The following is a 21,180-nucleotide window of genomic DNA, read 5'->3' as shown; positions in this document are numbered from 1 at the left end:
ACTGGAGTGTACTCTCTTCATAAACCGCTTCGGTTTATGAAGAGAGTACACTCCAGTTTTTTCTGTTATGACTGTATAACACAGAAAAAATAATTTATGTTAATTCCTATAATTTAATTTCGTCTTATACACACCAAGATATTTCACTTTCTTTGGCGAACACTTTTCTGTGATAAATTATTACGCAACGTCATCAGCCAATCAAAAATGACGTTACATTTCGCAACGTCAAAAATTTTGTTATGGAGGTATAACAAAATTATTTCAGCAAATGAAAATGCGTGTTTCATACAAAATTAAATTATTTGTGTTTGTGAGGGTAGGATTATTTTTCTGCAATATTAAACATTATATACTGTTACTATTAAATTTGATATTCAGAATTTCATTATTGTGGAATCTGACAATGTGATGACCCAATTATCTCGAGTGATTACTCTAGTCTCTGCCTTAACTGTTTCTTTTTCTAAGTAAAAAAAACTTAAAAAAAATACCATAAAGATGTCCAGATATTTAAAGAAATATTAGTCCCAGCATCATAAATCCAACATAAAAAAGGACTACTTCAGTTGTCTCCTTTATTTTCGTTTGTCAATAATATTCAAAATTCTGCTCTTTTATTAAGCTCTTTTAGACATGATATTCATTTTGTTTTAATTTTTTTTTCTAATTTTATTAATATATTTTTTTTCAATATTTCAAAGATCTACTTAATTTGCACATAATTATTTTTCATAAAATGTGTGTAACTGTAATATTAGTGTTTGTCTTAACCATGATACTTGTTGATTAACAATTTTTTGTCTTCCATTAAATATTAGATTTGACAGATATCATGAAACTATTTATCCATATAGATTCATGGTAATTATCAAGCATTACCTAAAACTTTAGGATTTATTTCAGCCCCACCGCTCAGGAAAACTAATAAAAAATTCTTTTTCACAATAATGATCAGAATTATTTTTAAAGTAAGAAAACTATTACACTTGTATTCCTGTGTCTATCAACAAAAGTGAGCTTGCTTATTTCACTAATATTTCGATGTATTGTGTATTAAATTATCATTCAAATATAGTACATGGTGAATGTTCCAGTAGTGTTATTAACAAATAATTTACTTAACTGGTATTGATTAGTGCAAGAATGTTTTTATAAAACCATTATTTTTTTTACTATATCACTCCCACCAACACTCAACACCCCCTCAAGTTAAACCATACAATGTTTGATTGCAAATTACAAATGTATTTGTAAATTGTGGAAAACCCACCATTTATTCTAATTAAGATTATACTGGTAATTTGTATATGCTTAAGGATCATGGAGGAGTAGATAGCACAAGTCTAATTTAAATTAGATTGTCCTACCATTGACCTAAATTTTCATATCTGTGATCACATGATAGTGTTGTCTGTGTTGTCGTGGTTCTGAAAGTGTAAAATATGTACTAGACATTATAGTGATTTAGAAAATAATGTGATAATAAAACGTGCAATATGGGTCATGAAAGTTCCTCAAGTCAAAGTTATTGTTTGTAAAAATAGAACCTGGTGATATAATGTCTACAGGACCTGCTGGACATATAGCAGGTTCATGCAGGAGAGCCAGAGTAACCGGAAAAATCAAAAAAATACACCGGCCTACGTTCAGTACCTGGCAACTGCCCCATGTAGGTTTCGAACTCGCAACCCAGAGGTGGAGGGCTAGTGATAATGTGTCGAGACATCTTGACCACTTGGCCACCGCGGCCCCATACTCCAGTAGTATGGTATAGAATGGAATGTGTTACATAATACTGTTTTAATACTCATACTGATATGATCTGCGATATTTTTAAAGCTTGTTTCAAAGGATTTATTACTAACTTGTTTTTATAATTTAGTGTTCTCATGTAGTGTAAATTAAAAAAAAAAATGTTGATGTCTTTATATTTTTGCTATAGATATTTCATGTGTTGATATTGAGGTGATTATTAATGATCGGGAAATGGTCATGATAAATAGCTTTAGATGCCATCATAAACTGGCTTATTTTGTTACTTTTTGCTAACTTTAGATGCCATCTTAGTGATTTGAACTTTGAACTTTAGTAGAGTTTTTAAAGATAACACTCCAGACAAGCTTTATATGCAATCTTAGTGAACTTAAGTAGAGTTCCTGAATTTGACACTCCAGACTAGCTTTAAGCAATAGTACTATATTAAAGAATGCCTGAAATTATAAAAAAAAAATACTTCACTAAAATTGGTATGCTCAAGTTTTTGGCTTCATGATATTTTGGGGGAACAAAAATTCGTTTGAGATTTCAATTTGGAAAGTCCAGAAACTGTCTTCACGAAAAAAACAACTAGTTTTGTATAGTTTTGATATTGTCAAACGTGTGAATATTGAGAAAAATGATAATAATCAGACATTAGGTTTTTCTGTTGTGGCAAAATATGATTTTTTATTCTAGATATTTTTAAGGGCATTCTATCATTCATGAGTAAATTTTTGGGTTAGATCACAGGTTGTGGGGGTAAGTTGGTCCATAAATACATGTATACATCCTAGATCCCTCATTTATATATGTATTTAATCATTAGTGGTCTAGAACTGATGAAATTATACTTTGGTGTTGAAAATAATGGATTTTTTTAGGACCAGCCAATATTTTGGAATTAAATGTTGGGAAAAGAAACTAGATCTGTATGGATTGTATTTTGAATTTGTTTCAGTATCATATACATATCTACTGTTAGTAATGTCTGAGATTTTATATTCTAATGTGTTTTTGAAACTCAATACACGTATAAGCATTTTTGGGGTGTCAGTTACTGGTGATCATATCATAGCATTATTTTCATTTTTGAATTTGTTAAGTGTGAAACACAATTTTTAACATTTTTCTTGGGTTTTTTTTTACAATTGTAATTGTGTTTGAATTACAATATGTAAATATATATATATATGATATAGGTGGGTATTAATATTACAAATAAATTTACTGCATTGCATTGTATAGTTATATTTTTTGTTCAAATGAAGTTCAATATAGAGTTGGTTGTGATGTGGTGTAAGAGATTGATAAACACAAAACAGAACAGGGGAGATAATCTAGGGTAACTAATACACAGGCTACACCAGGGGTGATAATCTAGGGTAACTAATACACAGGGTACATCAGGGGAGATAATCTAGGGTAACTAATACACAGGGTACACCAGGGGTGATAATATAGGGTTACTAATACACAGGGTACACCAGGGGTGATAATATAGGGTAACTTATACACAGGGTACACCAGGGGAGATAATCTAGGGTAACTTATACACAGGGTACACCAGGGGTGATAATATAGGGTAACTTATACACAGGGTACACCAGGGGAGATAATATAGGGTGACTTATACACAGGGTACACCAGGGGAGATAATCTAGGGTAACTTATACACAGGGTACACCAGGGGAGATAATCTAGGGTAACTTATACACAGGGTACACCAGGGGTGATAATATAGGGTAACTTATACACAGGGTACACCAGGGGAGATAATATAGGGTAACTTATACACAGGGTACACCAGGGGAGATAATATAGGGTAACTTATACACAGGGTACACCAGGGGAGATAATATAGGGTAACTTATACACAGGGTACACCAGGGGTGATAATATAGGGTAACTTATACACAGGGTACACCAGGGGAGATAATCTAGATAAACTAATACACAGGGTACATCAGGGGAGATAATCTAGATAAACTAATACACAGGGTACATCAGGGGAGATAATCTAGGGTAACTAATACACAGGGTACACCAGGGGTGATAATATAGGGTAACTTATACACAGGGTACATCAGGTGAGATAATCTAGGGTAACTAATACACAGGGTACACCAGGGGTGATAATCTAGGGTAACTTATACACAGGGTACACCAGGGGAGATAATCTAGGGTAACTAATACACAGGGTACACCAGGGTTGATAATATAGGGTAACTTATACACAGGGTACACCAGGGGAGATTATCTAGGGTAACTAATACACAGGGTACATCAGGGGAGATAATCTAGGGTAACTGATACACAGGGTACACCAGGGGAGATAATCTAGGGTAACTTATACACAGGGTACACCAGGGGTGATAATCTAGGGTAACTTATACACAGGGTACACCAGGGGAGATAATCTAGGGTAACTTATACACAGGGTACACCAGGGGTGATAATCTAGGGTAACTTATACACAGGGTTCACCAGGGGAGATAAACTAATACACAGGGTACACCAGGGGAGATAATCTAGGGTAACTAATACACAGGGTACATCAGGGGAGATAATCTAGGGTAACTGATACACAGGGTACACCAGGGGAGATAATCTAAGGTAACTGATACACAGGCTACACCAGGGGTGATAATATAGGGTAACTTATACACAGGGTACACCAGGGGAGATGATCTAGGGTAACTAATACACAGGGTACACCAGGGGAGATAATCTAGGGTAACTTATACACAGGGTACACCAGGGGAGATAATCTAGGGTAACTTATACACAGGGTACACCAGGGGTGATAATCTAGGGTAACTTATACACAGGGTACACCAGGGGAGATAATCTAGGGTAACTTATACACAGGGTACACCAGGGGTGATAATCTAGGGTAACTTATACACAGGGTTCACCAGGGGAGATAAACTAATACACAGGGGAGATAATCTAGGGTAACTAATACACAGGGTACATCAGGGGAGATAATCTAGGGTAACTGATACACAGGGTACACCAGGGGAGATAATCTAGGGTAACTGATACACAGGCTACACCAGGGGTGATAATATAGGGTAACTTATACACAGGGTACACCAGGGGAGATGATCTAGGGTAACTAATACACAGGGTACACCAGGGGAGATAATCTAGGGTAACTTATACACAGGGTACACCAGGGGAGATAATCTAGGGTAACTAATACACAGGGTACACCAGGGGAGATTATCTAGGGTAACTTATACACAGGGTACACCAGGGGAGATAATCTAGGGTAACTAATACACAAGGTACACCAGGGGAGATAATCTAGGGTAACTTATACACAGGGTACACCAGGGGTGATAATATAGGGTAACTTATACACAGGGTACACCAGGGGAGATAATCTAGGGTAACTTATACACAGGGTACACCAGGGGAGATAATATAGGGTAACTTATACACAGGGTACACCAGGGGAGATAATCTAGGGTAACTTATACACAGGGTACACCAGGGGTGATAATATAGGGTAACTTATACACAGGGTACACCAGGGGTGATAATATAGGGTAACTTATACACAGGGTACACCAGGGGTGATAATATAGGGTAACTTATACACAGGGTACACCAGGGGAGATAATCTAGGGTAACTTATACACAGGGTACACCAGGGGTGATAATGTAGGGTAACTTATACACAGGGTACACCAGGGGAGATAATCTAGGGTAACTAATACACAGGGTACATCAGGGGAGATAATATAGGGTAACTTATACACAGGGTACACCAGGGGAGATAATCTAGGGTAACTAATACACAGGGTACATCAGGGGAGATAATCTAGATAAACTAATACACAGGGTACATCAGGGGAGATAATCTAGGGTAACTAATACACAAGGTACACCAGGGGAGATAATCTAGATAAACTAATACACAGGGTACACCAGGGGAGATAATCTAGGGTAACTTATACACAAGGTACACCAGGGGAGATAATCTAGGGTAACTTATACACAGGGTACATCAGGGGAGATAATCTAGATAAACTTATACACAGGGTACATCAGGGGAGATAATCTAGGGTAAATAATACACAAGGTACACCAGGGGAGATATTCTAGGGCAACTTATACACAGGGTACACCAGGGGAGATAATCTAGGGTTACTAATACACAAGGTACACCAGGGGAGATAATCTAGGGTAACTTATACACAGGGTACTTCAGGGGAGATAATCTAGATAAACTAATACACAGGGTACACCAGGGGAGATAATCTAGGGTAACTTAAATAATGGACTAAGACCACAATTAGCTTCGCTATATGTTTCATTGTAACATTAAAATTCATAATAAATTCCCAACATCTCATATGCAACTTTCCATCTCACCTGGCCAAGACCAACATCTGAGAAGCAAAATATAAAAGTTTCAACCCAGCATGTTCAGCATTTTCTGGAGATAGCTGTCAAAATGTGTCACCAACGTGGATTATATACATCCGGGTCAGGGGTAGAGGTCAAATCAGGACTCATCACACAGGGTCCTGGAGCACATAATAAATGATCAATATTATTATTTTACATCACAAAACCTAGATTGACATCTCTACTATAAATCCACATTAAATTCATCAACAGAAATCAAGTTCAAAGAGGCATTTGATTTGTTTTCCTGAAATACATACATTTTTGAGGGGACTTCATTCGTGGGGCCTGAACCCGGAAGTACTTAATTGTGGTCTCAGTCCTATTATAGGACACTATTTTTGTCAAAAACTTAAAATAATTATTTTCATATACTTTGGGCTATTTGAAATCATGGTGTGAAAACAGAATTACTCTATGACACATAAAACAGGAATTACAGAGATCTAAAAACACCCCATTGACACTGAAAATCAAGACACAATTCTACATACAGTTACTATGTATATTTCTGATATCATGTGATAGATAAAATGAAACAGTTTTTTCAATAATTGAGATATTTCAATTCTGTAAACTGGTTTAGAAACTTTGATATTCCCTGCATATAACTATATATAGTTTGCTCCCAATTTCAAATTTTAACTTTAATTTTTAAAGAATTTAAAATTTTGCTTTAAAATATTCTAATTTTGTTATCAGACTGATATCATAACTGTTTCAAAGCATTAATCAGGTCTCATAAGGACATGAAATAATCTAAATGCAACAATAAAGACTTGCAGGGACCAACCACAGTGAGTGACCACCAATAGACACACTAGCCAGCACTTGTTTACAATTACTGTTATGCTGTCCAGCCATAGGCAGAGAAGAGGGGTGGAGGGAAGTGAAGCATAAGCTGGTTCAACTGAGCTCAGAAGAACTATACAGCAAAGTATAAACCTAAAATGAAAAAGAGAACTCTATCGCTACTAGTAGAACAGCACAAAGAGCATGCGAGAGGTCCAAGTCTGCTCGGAAGTCTAACTACAGGAGAGGACAGCTAGATCCAGCAAATGCAGGGGAGACAATCAGCTTCAGGATCATCTATGTTGAGAAGCCAAAACAAACTGTTTAAGATACAGTGGGAAACCTGAAAATAATAGATAAACTAATACACAGGGGAGATAATCTAGGGTAACTTATACACAGGGTACATCAAGGGAGATAATCTAGATAAACTAATACACAGGGTACACCAGGGGTGATAATATAGGGTAACTTATACACAGGGTACATCAAGGGAGATAATCTAGATAAACTAATACACAGGGTACACCAGGGCAGATAATCTAGGGTAACTTATACACAGGGTACAATTGGGGAGAAATCCTGGGTAGCCTACATGTAAAAGGTACAACAGGGGAGGTAATCTTGGAACATCGGAATGTCATATTGGACGCACATTAACATGACATTATCCAGATTGTGACATTATACTGACATCGGAATATCATATCGGACGCACATTAACATGACATTATACAGTTCATGACATTATACTGACACCGGAATGTCATATCGGACGCACATTAACATGACATTATCCAGATATAACATTATACTGACACCGGAATGTCATATCGGACGCACATTAACATGACATTATCCAGATATAATATTATACTGACATCAGAATGTCATATCGGACGCACATTGACATGACATTATACCAACATCGGAATATCATATCGGACGCACATTAACATGACATTATCCAGATATAACATTATACTGACACCGGAATATCATATCGGACGCACATAAACATGACATTATCCAGTTCGTGACATTATACTGACACTTGAACAGCGAGGAAGTTTTCTTGGTCGTCCAGTTTGTCCATTTTCAGAGCGTTATGACATTGATACTTGAACAAAATTTCATTGTTCGTGAAAACTGTACTATACTGTTATAATTTAGCAATAATTGTATATGTGCTAATTTATGGGGCATGGATTAATTAACCATTTAACCAACATCTCACAAAACAGATAATATAAAGGTTATTCGGTGATTTGACCTAAAATATTTCAAGGACGAATATTCCTCCTACGCCTCTGCAATTCTTGGTATGCCATAGGTATGTTGGAGCTTATCGCCCTCGCTGCCGGCAGTTTGTATTTTTGGAATGCACGCTGGGACGTTATCCGAAAAATTCCCATGTAGGAAAGTTTATTGCTATTTTTGAAAACTGCTTGCGTGTATATCATGAACTAGTCGTCAATAAATCTATATGAAAATGCAAAAGTGTATCTGTACCAAGTGCCATGTTTACTGTAGATAATACATACAAATTTTATCATTTATAAATATAAATATTTTGTATAATGTGCCGGATGTCGGAATCCGCATTGATATCCTGTGGTATTTTATCGTACTTAGAGAGCTCAGTTAGCTTAATTAAACATCCCTAACATGTTAAACTAGCATATAAAAATAGTTTCACTGTTAATTATTTCGATATATTTTGTTTTTAATTGATCAACCTTGCACGCTGAGAATCGATAAATTTAATCTGATAAATCGAGATCTACCGAGGATGTCTAGTCGAAGTCTGGTAAATATTTAATCATGTTCTTTAAATGATGGTGCTAAAGATGGTTGTATTGATGAGAAGAATTTTATTACGACACACAGACATTCCACGCCGTTTAATCATGGTTGTTACTGTTTCTGAACGTTACTTCTTCCGGTTTGTAAGACTACCTGTTCCCGGATGTTGTGAAGTGGATGTTTAGTTTTTTGCTTGTTTTTTGTTTGTTTTCCTTCTTATGATTCGTCGTTCTCCTCCTTTTGTGACGTATTCATGGTTAATGTTGTTGGATTTAAATTACAAATTGTGTTTAGGTTTCCGCGTGTCAACCAATAGACTTGCGTCCGTCTGTCCACCTTTCCCATTTCAGCATCACCTCGCGAGATACCAAGTCATTTAAATTTGATTTAAATACATTTTTATTTGTAACTTAAATAAACAAAGGGATTGGGCACAAGTTAAACGATTTGTATCAAGCCCTTTCCTGATACAATTTTACATAAACATATTTACAACAAGATGGCATATTTACTTACATATCACAAAATCCCTTCGTGTATTTTGATCGTGAATGACGCGATTATGAATAATCAGCTATGCTAAACGGATATTAATATAAAGAGTATAAAACCATATATACTAGAAAACATATTACGTAATACAATTTTTAGGGCCTATATGCAAACAATAGTAAAAAAAAGTTTATGCGACTGAAAAAAGCGCGGGAACCGGTACCAACGATTACGCTTGACAGCCATTTTGAATGGACTGCTCAACTCGTTTACAGCATTTTATGACCAAATGTTGTTCTCTGGAAAGTTTTTGTAACAAAGATGTTGTCATTATTAACTGCCATGTATAACTACATTGGCAGATCAAACAAAATAACCAAATATACATTCGAGAGAGAGAGAGAGAGAGAGAGAGAGAGAGAGAGACTGGAAAAAAGGAATTTATTTTCTGTGTGGCAAAGGTACAGGATATTGAAACTATAACCAAATGCAAAACGAGTTATTTATCCCTGAAAAATTACCATATTTTCCGTCGGTATCTTTCAAGGGATGGTAAGGAAACGGTTCCTGAAAGTTTTTAACTTTTCCAGGAAATGCTTATTCTCTTCCTTGTTTGCATATCGTTATCATTTCTTTGTTAAAGATATGTCAGTGAGTGTGCGGTGAGCTTACCAGATTAATCTATTATGAATTGTTGTAAATCTAATAAAATCTTTCATGATTATGATTGTGTCTTCAAATTGATGAAAAAGGGGATAAAAATTGTTATATCTTCAGGTACTTCGATAACGAAAGTAAATTAAATCCAAAGTGATTTTAGTGTTAGATATAAAATCAGAAACGTTTAGTAGCTATGATAAACTTTAGTTGAAAACGTCACTATTTTCTTGCACATTTGCGGACGGCACAATTGTACAGGAAAGTTTTCTTGTTCGTCCAGTTTGTCCAGATTTCTGCTCCAGATTCTCCATAGATAGGCTGGAAACAACAGGTGATATAGACTCTCATTTCTGCCCCATACATTTGTTGAAACATATCAATAATATTTTGAAGGATGAAGTTGTTCTTTTCTCCGGTGTTCTGTCTTGTTAGATCTCTCGCAAATGTGATATCTGAAGCGTGGTCGATATATATAATCATCATTTTAAATAATATAAATACCAAACTTGCGATTTTCACACCGAAAAAAAAAAAAATAACGATGACAATATTATGTTCTATCGTATGGAAACTATAACATTTTCACAATAATGATACTCTGTACATAGAAATTGAAGTTAATTAACAAAGAACACCATTTTATTTAGTACAGTATATATAAATCAAATTGCAGTATTAAAAGTGCGTACGGAGTTACCACTGGGGTCTGAAAACATAAAATGATTTAAGTAAAAGTGAAAACTACGCATTGGCTTTCTATGTACATCGTACATATCTCGCAGGTACGAAATCTAAAACAGAGTATGGAAATTCCACGGAGATCTGACCGGCTATATGTCTCTGATAACGTCATCCAGACTCGTGAGGTATGAAATCAGTCGGCATGATCATTCATTCCATTGAAACTCGCGTCGTAAGAAATGAACTCGGTAACTCCGAGCTCGACAAGAAACAAGTACAGCACATCATTCGATAAAGATATAGAGAAACGTGATTCGTATCCAATATTTCATGTTTTGTATACAAGGGACCAAGGGATACTCTAAAATGTAATTTTTACGTTGGTTGTTCGTGGTTTTTACAAAATTACCTGCATCTTTGACGGGAATAATGGAATTGACGTGTTTTTTTCCATTAACTTTGTTCATTGTTCAAAAGTTTATGTTGTACTAGAAATATTAATATTGATAGTGATTAGTTATGCTTTATACATTGTATTATATTACATTTTTTATATACAATGTTACATTATTTATATACAATGTTTCATATTTTATATACAATGTTACATTATTTATATACAATGTTACATGTTTTATATACAATGTTACATGTTTTATATACAATGTTAATGTTACATTATTCATATACAATGTTACATGATTTATATACAATGTTTAATGATTTATATACAATGTTTAATGATTTATATACAATGTTACATTATTTATATACAATGTTACATTATTTATATACAATGTTACATGATTTATATACAATGTTTAATGATTTATATACAATGTTTAATGATTTATATACAATGTTACATTATTTATATACAATGTTACATTATTTATATACAATGTTACATGATTTATATACAATGTTGCATGATTTATATACAATGTTACATATTTCATATACAATGTTACATTATTTATATACAATGTTACATTATTTATATACAATGTTACATGTTTTATATACAATGTTACATGTTTTATATACAATGTTACATGTTCTGTATACAATGTTACATTATTTATATACAATGTTACATGATTTATATACAATGTAACATTATTTATATACAAAGTTACATGACTTATATACAATGTTATATGATTTATATACAATGTTACATTATTTATATATAACGTCACGTGATTTATATACGTTACATGTTTTATATACAATAATAAATATTTTGTATAAAATTGTTCATGTTTGCGTATATACAATGTTGCATATTTGTATACAATGTTACATATTTTGTATATAATGTTACATATTTTGTATATAATGTAACATGTTTTATATCCAATGGCACATGAAAAGGTATAGAGTCACCTGCCCGACCACGTGGGATTTCCTGGTTGCTCCGGTTTCCTCCCACGCGCGCTTCCATTCACGACAAACGTGATTAACATAAGCTGATATAACGTGTTTCGCAATTTTTGCAAAAAAAAAAAAAAGTTAACGAAAGACATATCTCACCCTGGTGATTGGTCTTTGGTTTTGTTGGCAACCAATCAAATCGCTGCAATTTCGCCATGACATATTTATTCCAAAAATGCGTATTGAGAGCAAAAAACCCTACGGTTTTGAAGGTATGTACTTATACATGTATATTGTTAGCACACAGACATTGACAATCTAACATTTAAGTACCTTTTTATACATTTGTTAAAGTAAAGCACTTATTAATTTAAAAAAAAAAAAAAAAAAAAAAAAAACATTTTGAGTGATAGAAAATACTAATAAAATCTTTCGTCCTAAGATTCACTTCTCGTGATAAGTAGTAGCGCGTGCTTCGGACTGTTCCCCCGTAGTTATATTAGTCTCCTATCCAGAACTATAGCGGAGATTCCTGTTATTATATATAGGTTTTTTTATCCAATGGAATGATACACCAGTTAGTATCTATGTGGAGGAATGGAATGCTTGTCAATAAATTCATCATATATACAGAATTACTAGAAATTCTTTAAGCAGCCGTTCATCATTTTTTCCTATCTTTAGCTGTTCCTTATCTTTCCCAGAACGATACGATCAGTTCCCATGTACGGATATACCTTTCACACAGATATTGATATAAAAGTTGGCTGTCGTTTCATCCAAATGTCGACAGAAGAAGTGTTAGCGATTTGACTCTAATTTTAAGAGTTACTAATGATGAAAACTATGTAGCTGTGGCGGCGTGTGGATTTCGGACATTTTATTTCATTGTGGTCATTTTGACGAGTAGTTATGAACCCTTTGTTTTACGGAACCTGGACAATGGATACCTTGGCGGCCTGGTTACTGCTTTGGATCACACTTATTACAAGGTAACTTATGTCAATATCACGGGTATTTGATAGTCCGTTATTTAATATTATCATTAATGATTAATTTTATGGCTGAGTATATTTCCCCATTCGATATTTTTTTTTTTTTTTTTTTTTTTTTTAGACTTTCTTTATTCAGACATTTCAAAACATTCGATATTTGACTTCATGCTGAATAAACAAAAGTTTCAATTCAATTCAATTCAATTCAATTTTATTCCAGGGGCCTTACAGCCCAAAGGTTTACATAGTTTAAAAGTTTAACTATATGATTCGGTATTGATGAATATTGTATGTATAACATGATAATGAATATTGTTTGTAACATGCTCGATCTAATTAAATCTAATTATTACGTATTCTAATAAACTATATGAAAAGTAGAAATTAATAAATCAAAATTGTGAATCATTTTTGATGAATTTGAACTATTCAAAGTATTCATAATAAATATATACTGTATGAACGTGCTCTTATAAATGTATTCCTTATTAAGTATAGAAATAAGTAAAATGTTTGTAACATTTTGTTTTAAAATGAAATTACGTGTAATGAAAGCAGTGTATAGTGTGTTTTTCATCATCATGTTACACATGGGTGTAAATGTATTACATTTTATTTATTTTGACATGTAATACAAATAATCATTTACGACCTATTACATCTACATTAGTACATTTTTATTAATTATTATATTTTATAGTTGGAACTTTCACGGGCTAATATTTCGCGGTTGCGTTTAATATATATTATACTTTTCAATTACATTTGAGCTACAATGTATCAAACATTTTTTTTTTAATAAAATGTGTTACACATAGCTTGTTTTTATTATGCAAGCTTCCTTTTGTTCTGCAATTGTCAAAACTAGTGTTAACGATTCTCAAAACCTACCGGGTTATATATCTTCAGAAGATTTTACTTTAAAGTTTTAAACCCCCTTTCCTTTTTTTCATATAAAATCGACCCATTTAGAACCAGGATATCCATCACAATCATATTTTAAATTGTTAATAGCACGATATATGATATTTGAAGCATCGGTTCTGAATATTCACAGGTCGTTTATAATTATTTAACATCCAAAATCTTTCCAAATCGACCGCCTTCCACAAGACTAATCGTACTAGAATCAATGCATCGATTTAATTATTTATACGTTTTTTGTTGTTACTATTTCCAGGTCTATCGGTAATACGTTTTATTACTATTTCTAGGTCTGTCAGTTATGCGTTCTGTTACTATTTCTAGGTCTGTCAGTAATACGTTTTGTTACTATTTCTAGGTCTGTCAGTTATGCGTTTTGTTACTATTTCTAGGTCTATCAGTAACACGTTATTTTTTTTTACTATTTCCAGGTCTATCAGTAACACGTTTTGTTACTATTTCTAGGTCTATCAGTAATACGTTTTGTTACTATTTCTAGGTCCATCAGTAACACGTTTTGTTACTATTTCTAGGTCTATCAGTAATACGTTTTGTTACTATTTCTATGTCTATAAGTAAAACGTTTTGTTATGATTTCTAGGTCAATCAGTAATACGTTTTGTAACTATTTCAAGGCCCATCAGTTACACGTTTTGTTACTATTTCCAGGTCTATCAGTAATACGTTTTGTTACTATTTCTAGGTCTATCAGTAACACGTTTTGTTACTATTTCTAGGTCAATCAGTAATACGTTTTGTAACTATTTCCAAGTCTATAAGTAACACGTTTAGTTACTATTTCTAGGTCTAAAAGTAACACGTTTAGTTACTATTTCTAGGTCAATCAGTAATACGTTTTGTAACTATTTCCAGATCTATCAGTAAAACGTTTCGTTACTATTTCCAAGTCTATAAGTAACACGTTTTGTTACTATTTCTAGGTCAATCAGTAATACGTTTTGTAACTATTTCCAAGTCTATAAGTAACACGTTCAGTTACTATTTCTAGGTCTATAAGTAACACGTTTAGTTACTATTTCTAGGTCAATCAGTAATACGTTTTGTAACTATTTCCAGATCTATCAGTAAAACGTTTCGTTACTATTTCCAAGTCTATAAGTAACACGTTTTGTTATAATTTCTAGGTCAATCAGTAATACGTTTTGTTACTATTTCTAGGTCTATTAGTTACAAGTTTTGTTACTATTTCTAGGTCTATCAGTAAAACGTTTTGTTACTATTTCCAGGTCTATCAATTATACGTTTTTGTTACTATTTCTAGGTCTATCAGTAACACGTTTTGTTACTATTTCTAGGTCTATCAATTATACGTTTTTGTTACTATTTCTAGGTCTATCAGTAACACGTTTTGTTACTATTTCTAGGTGTATCAATTATACGTTTTTGTTACTATTTCTAGGTCCATCAGTAAAACGTTTTGCTACTATTTCCTGGTCTATCAGTAACACGTTTTGTTACTTTTTCTAGGTCTATCAGAAATACGTTTTGTAACTATTTCTAGGTCTATCAGTAACACGTTTTGTTACTATTTCTAAGTCTATCAGTAACACGTTTTGTTACTTTTTCTAGGTCTATCAGTAAAACGTTTTGTTACTATTTCTAGGTGTATCAGTAATACGTTTTGTTACTATTTCTAGGTGTATCAGTAACACGTTTTGTTACTATTTCTAAGTCTATCAGTAATACGTTTTGTTACTATTTCTAGGTCTATCTGTTATACGTTTTGTTACTGTTTTCAGATCTGTCAAACGTTTTGTTACTATTTCCAGATCTGTCAGTAGAGTGGCCAGCACTCCTATCCTACAATCGTGTCCGGTCGGACGGTATACGTACACGGACGGACGTTGTCTATTATGCTTCGCTCACTGTGGCCGACAAGGGTAGGTTTTATCTCGCAAAAATATTAATTTTAATATCGGAATCGGCACATTTACTCGCTGTTTAATACGTAATCTTTAATTCAAGATCATTGTAACTTTACTACTTTCAACACGTAACGATAGCTCACAACCCTCCTTTCGTCAATCCCATTTAGATGTGTTATACGGGTTAAAAAAGACACACCTAGATTTGTCAATAGATACATATTTTCATTCCACCCAGAGACTTTTGAGAAACAGAGCAGTATATTGTGAATTTTATTTCAGTTGTACAGGTCCGAGTAACCGACTAGGCGAAGGAGGATGTACTTCCTGTTATCTAGCCCGACACTCTATTTCCACTTCCGGTCTGGAATGCATTTCAAGACATACCGGATGTCAACAAAATCATTATATGAGCTTAGCAGGATCAGACCCGCAACGAGACTTACGGGCGAGAGCTGTAAGCGTAACATTTTTGCGATTTCAATATCTTGGCCCTAGCTAAAAAACTTATTGAATAGCCATGCATACGTAAATCATGTTCCTGTTTTATAATGTAAAATACAATTGTCACATTCATAACACTTTTTATTAACTTACATTCATGCTTATTTGGCATAGCTCACGATTACGGAATTTTCTATTTTTTTTAAGATATGCAGACCGTGTCATTCAGAATGCCTAGCCTGTACAGGACCAAGACAAAACCAATGTACCACGTGTCGTCATTTCCGGTTAGAGGAATTTTGTGTAGAAGAATGTCCTGGAGGTTCCATCATAAATTTCAGACTCCGAACTTGTTTTTTTAATAGTGACTTTACGAGGGATAGAATCATGGAGAGGTTCCGGATAGCCGTGATAAACAATGTTATTTAATCATATATCTTATATATGGACTATCGATAATAGTGACTTTATCAAATGGCAAGAAGACGAAAAATGCTATTTATAAACATCACCCAGCTTAAATTACGACAATTGCGTGGGAATCGGGATTGGTTTCTTACAAGGACTGCTTGATCCACGTGTCTGTATTTTGTCCGTTTGAGTCGGCATGTGATTTTGGTTGAATTGGTAGCTTTGCTTGGTTGATCAAAATAGGTTCGACGATTGGTTTATTCTACATGTACATATCAGTGATTTGATTGGTTGATTCATTTAAATTATCTGAATCGCGTGTGATTGTATTTTTATTGGTTGATTCACATGTGCTCATGTTTTTATTGGCTAATCTACATGTACACGTGCTAGGATCGATCATGTTAACATGTTTTTGATTGGTTTATTCACGCGTGCTTGTGTTTGATTGGTCGATTCACCCTCGTCTATGATTCACACTTCTCTGATTTTTGATTGGTTGATTAACATTTACATATGCTTGGATTGTTTTTGAGAAGTAAACAGGTAACTCCAATAGGTGTATTGTTTGATGTTGACTGAGTGGCTTTAATTTGTAACACAAACCATAAAAACGCTTTCATATTCAATATGTTGATTTTATTGCCATAAGATGTTTGTGTTAGGATTGAATTTAAGAGTTGGGGACGCTCATTCAACGCTCTCTTGTGTGCAGATGACTGAGGGTAAAATAAGGGAAATGAGCGAAATCCAACAAAGTCAATACGGTACCCGAGGCCACATCGGGATAATTAATTACTCATAATAGCCTAAAAGCATTTCCGATATCAAAAATGATCTTATGAAACACTATTAAGAACTCTGAACATAGCAAGAAGACCTGTTTTTTAGAAAATTGTTCAACCGCTCAATTTGAGGTAAAAGATGTAGAGTTCTGAAAAGGCCCCAAACCATACATTTTAATATTTTGTCGTCCTTCTTACTATGATCAGATGTCTTTAAAGTATGATATAATGTATAGGGTCATTTTTATTGATTGAAATACCTCTCTTCAAGCCACATGGGTGTAATATTATTCATAGCTGCCATTTGCATTTCAAGGTCAAAACAAAATAAGTGTTTATACGCACAAAAAGTCAAATCTGGTCCAACAAATGCTTCTATCCCGTGCTTTCGACACTTGTGAGCAAAATACCATCACTATTTTTCAGGTTTGATTATGTGTGTGACTTATACTTATTCTATGCTACATCTCACCACAAAGTAACTCTACAGAAGAAACCGTTAGCATCTACAACAAATTATCGGTGATTTTAAGAAACTATATGTCCAAGAAATTTTTTTGGTATATAACACGACTAGTTTTGTGCAAATGTAGATTTTATTCGCGTTTAAAATTCAACATCATTCTCCTATATATATGACCCCTAAAACACGCACACACGCAAACACACTCAGGTTTTGAAGTAAAGAAGAAACGAGCTTTTCACTAATCAAGTGGTTAATTAAGCTAATCACCTTTTGAACAACTGGGTCGAGGTGGTCTGGAAGGGTAAACATCTTCGGCTTTATCGACAATATTCTTAAATTGAGAACTAGAGTGGTAATAATGTTTGAAAATTAACGACTATTGAACACATCAAATTAACGAACATTGAACACGTCAAATTAACGACTATTGAACACATCAAATTAACGACTATTGAACACATCAAATTAACGACTATTGAACACATCAAATTAACGACTATTGAACACATCAAATTAACGAACATTGGACATGGACACGTCAAATTAACGAACATTGAACACGTCAAATTAACGAACATTGACCACATCAAATTAACGAACATTGACCCATCAAATTAACGACTATTGAACACGTCAAATTAACGAACATTGAACACGTCAAATTAACGAACATTGAACACGTCAAATTAACGAACATTGAACACGTCAAATTAACGAACATTGACCCATCAAATCAGAGACCTATATAGGTCTCTGATCAAATTAACGACTATTGAACACGTCAAATTAACGACTATTGGAAACGTCAAATTAACGACTGTTGAACACATCAAATTAACGACTATTGAAAACATCAAATTAACGACTATTGGAAACGTCAAATTAACGACTATTGGAAACGTCAAATTAACGAACATTGAACACGTCAAATTAACGAACATTGACCACATCAAATTAACGAACATTGAACACATCAAATTAACGAACATTGAACACATCAAATCAACGAACATTGAACACTTTTCGGCAAGACAAGTTTTGGCCATCCAGTAAACCACCGACTGTCCCTATATGTTCAACTTCCTTGTGGTGAAATTTTACATCCATGTACAAGCAGCAACCAATGATTTTCTTCTGTATAATTGTCAGATAAACCATGGTATTTAGCCAACAAAGATTTTCTTCCGTATAATTTTTAACTCGTCATAAACCAGAAACCATGGTACTTAGGCATTGAATCTTGACCGATACCTACAGTAAAATAACTTCTCAGCTTTGGGGATATTGTCGAAACTTCATGATTAATTCAAGTTTCAAACATTTGTTAGCACAATGATGATGATGTATTATATATAATAGTTTTAAAACATGTCTGATTTGTCTTTATTAGTTTAGAATCAAGTGATAACGTCATCCTATTGTGAATAGCGACATTTTCAGAATAAAGTCACCTGTTACTTATACTGACAGATTATCTTTTTTCCTAAAACGAAAATGTACCTATGGGAGAAATAGAGGATCTTACATGAATGACTGTCAAATGGAGATTATTAAACGAGTTTAATAATTCTATAAAATCTACTGGTACATATATATCAATTATATAACCAGTTCAATGATGTCCATATGACCTAGCCACGAGTGGAAGATTCTGTTTATCACATAACTCATATTTATGAGAATGTAAGTAAAATCTCTCAACATAATTTCTACATAAGTCAGGAGAATTTTAAGGGTATGTGATTCTCTACAGAGCCTATTGTGTGACGTCATATATTAATTGTTGACGTCATAAAGTATCTGTGACATCACAATGGTGTTATCACATAAGTGTGTAACGATATTTATGAGAATGGAAGTAAAATCTCTCGACTTAATTTCTACATAAGACAGGAGATTTCAACTTAGAGGGTATGTGTTTCTCCACAGAGACTATTGTGTGACATCATATATTAACTGTTGAGGTCATAAGTAATCTGTGACATCACAATGACATAGGTATATTACATGGTAGAACAGGCCAGCTATGTAATGAATACATTTCTACACACGTTTGGACATGAAAATAAAGACACAAACACAGTAGATTTTATGATATGCTTTAATAAGAGAAATTTACTGTAAATGACAAAAAGGTATATACTAAGATTCATGATTGTGTTGGCTAATTATGATACAATCTGTATTATACAATTGTATTGCCTTTCGATTCACAAGTTACAAATATTTTATCATAGGGCCGTTTTAATCCATTGAACTGTATGGTAAAAATATGCTTCAATTCTTCTTATCGTTTTATGTTTACTTCTGACTTAAGGAGAAAGTTTCATCACACAAGTCATTATTAGTAGATCAAGCGCTATATTAGCAGTTTAGATTAACATTTAAAATAATTTGTTCATATATTTCATGAAATAAACATGTAAATCATTATGCAATAAAGCATTACATTGGAAATCTTCAGATCAACCTTTTAGCAGGGTAGAATAAAATTTTAACATACGGGTAATTTGTTCAAAATTTAACATAATTTGTTCATACATTTTCATGAAATAAATGCAAATTAGTAGTATGCAATAAAGCGTTACATTGAAATTTTCAGATCAACATTTTAGCAGTTTAGAATAAAATTCAACGTAATTTGTACATTTTCACAAAATAAACGCAAATCAATAGTATGCAATAAAGCATTTCATTGAAATTTTCAGATCAACCTTCCAAAAACCCTGTATATCTATTCCTACTGAAAACATGTACTTAGATGTTGTTGTTTTGAGTGAAAACATTTATCAACTTAAACAGATATCTGTAGATTGTTTCATCATCACATCCAAGAACAAGTTGATGGAACAGGACAAAATATGCCCCAAGTGTATCAGAAAGGGGTATGAAAATGACTGTGATGCGATAAATTCGCCTTCGGCCTCGCCTCATGGATTTTACCCTATGGTTCCAAAGTTGGTCAATAGCTAAACGTATCACTAATAATTGTTTACACTATCTTGTTCATGGATGGGGTAATATAATATTGTTTACATTCAAATTTATCTTGTTCATCAATAAAAACTACAACCAATAGAGAGAGATAGGGAAAAAAATTAAAGGAAACGTACATATTTATATAATGACATCCCTTTACGATATTATCAACCATATAATGGACACAGTACGGAAAATCATATAATCAACATTTGTTAATTTTCTGATCACAATCCCCTTGCTGATAGAACAAATGGAACTGAAATATATTTGAAACTGTAAAGTTTATGATTAAAAAGCAA

The 21,180-nt window shown here is 33.5% G+C and overlaps 1 long non-coding RNA gene across 1 annotated transcript; it reads left to right on the top strand.

Moving 5' to 3' along the window:
- Nucleotides 1-15,697: 15,697 nt before the first annotated feature.
- On the top strand, nucleotides 15,698-17,249 carry LOC117344574. The gene is made up of 3 exons (XR_004536211.1): nucleotides 15,698-15,808; nucleotides 16,076-16,250; nucleotides 16,445-17,249. It is a non-coding gene; the product is annotated as an uncharacterized LOC117344574 (long non-coding RNA).
- The last annotated feature ends 3,931 nt before the right edge of the window (nucleotides 17,250-21,180 follow it).

Source organism: Pecten maximus, chromosome 16 (assembly GCF_902652985.1).
Source record: "Pecten maximus chromosome 16, xPecMax1.1, whole genome shotgun sequence".
NCBI lineage: Eukaryota > Metazoa > Mollusca > Bivalvia > Pectinida > Pectinidae > Pecten > Pecten maximus.
This window is presented reverse-complemented; position numbering and strand designations above follow the sequence as displayed.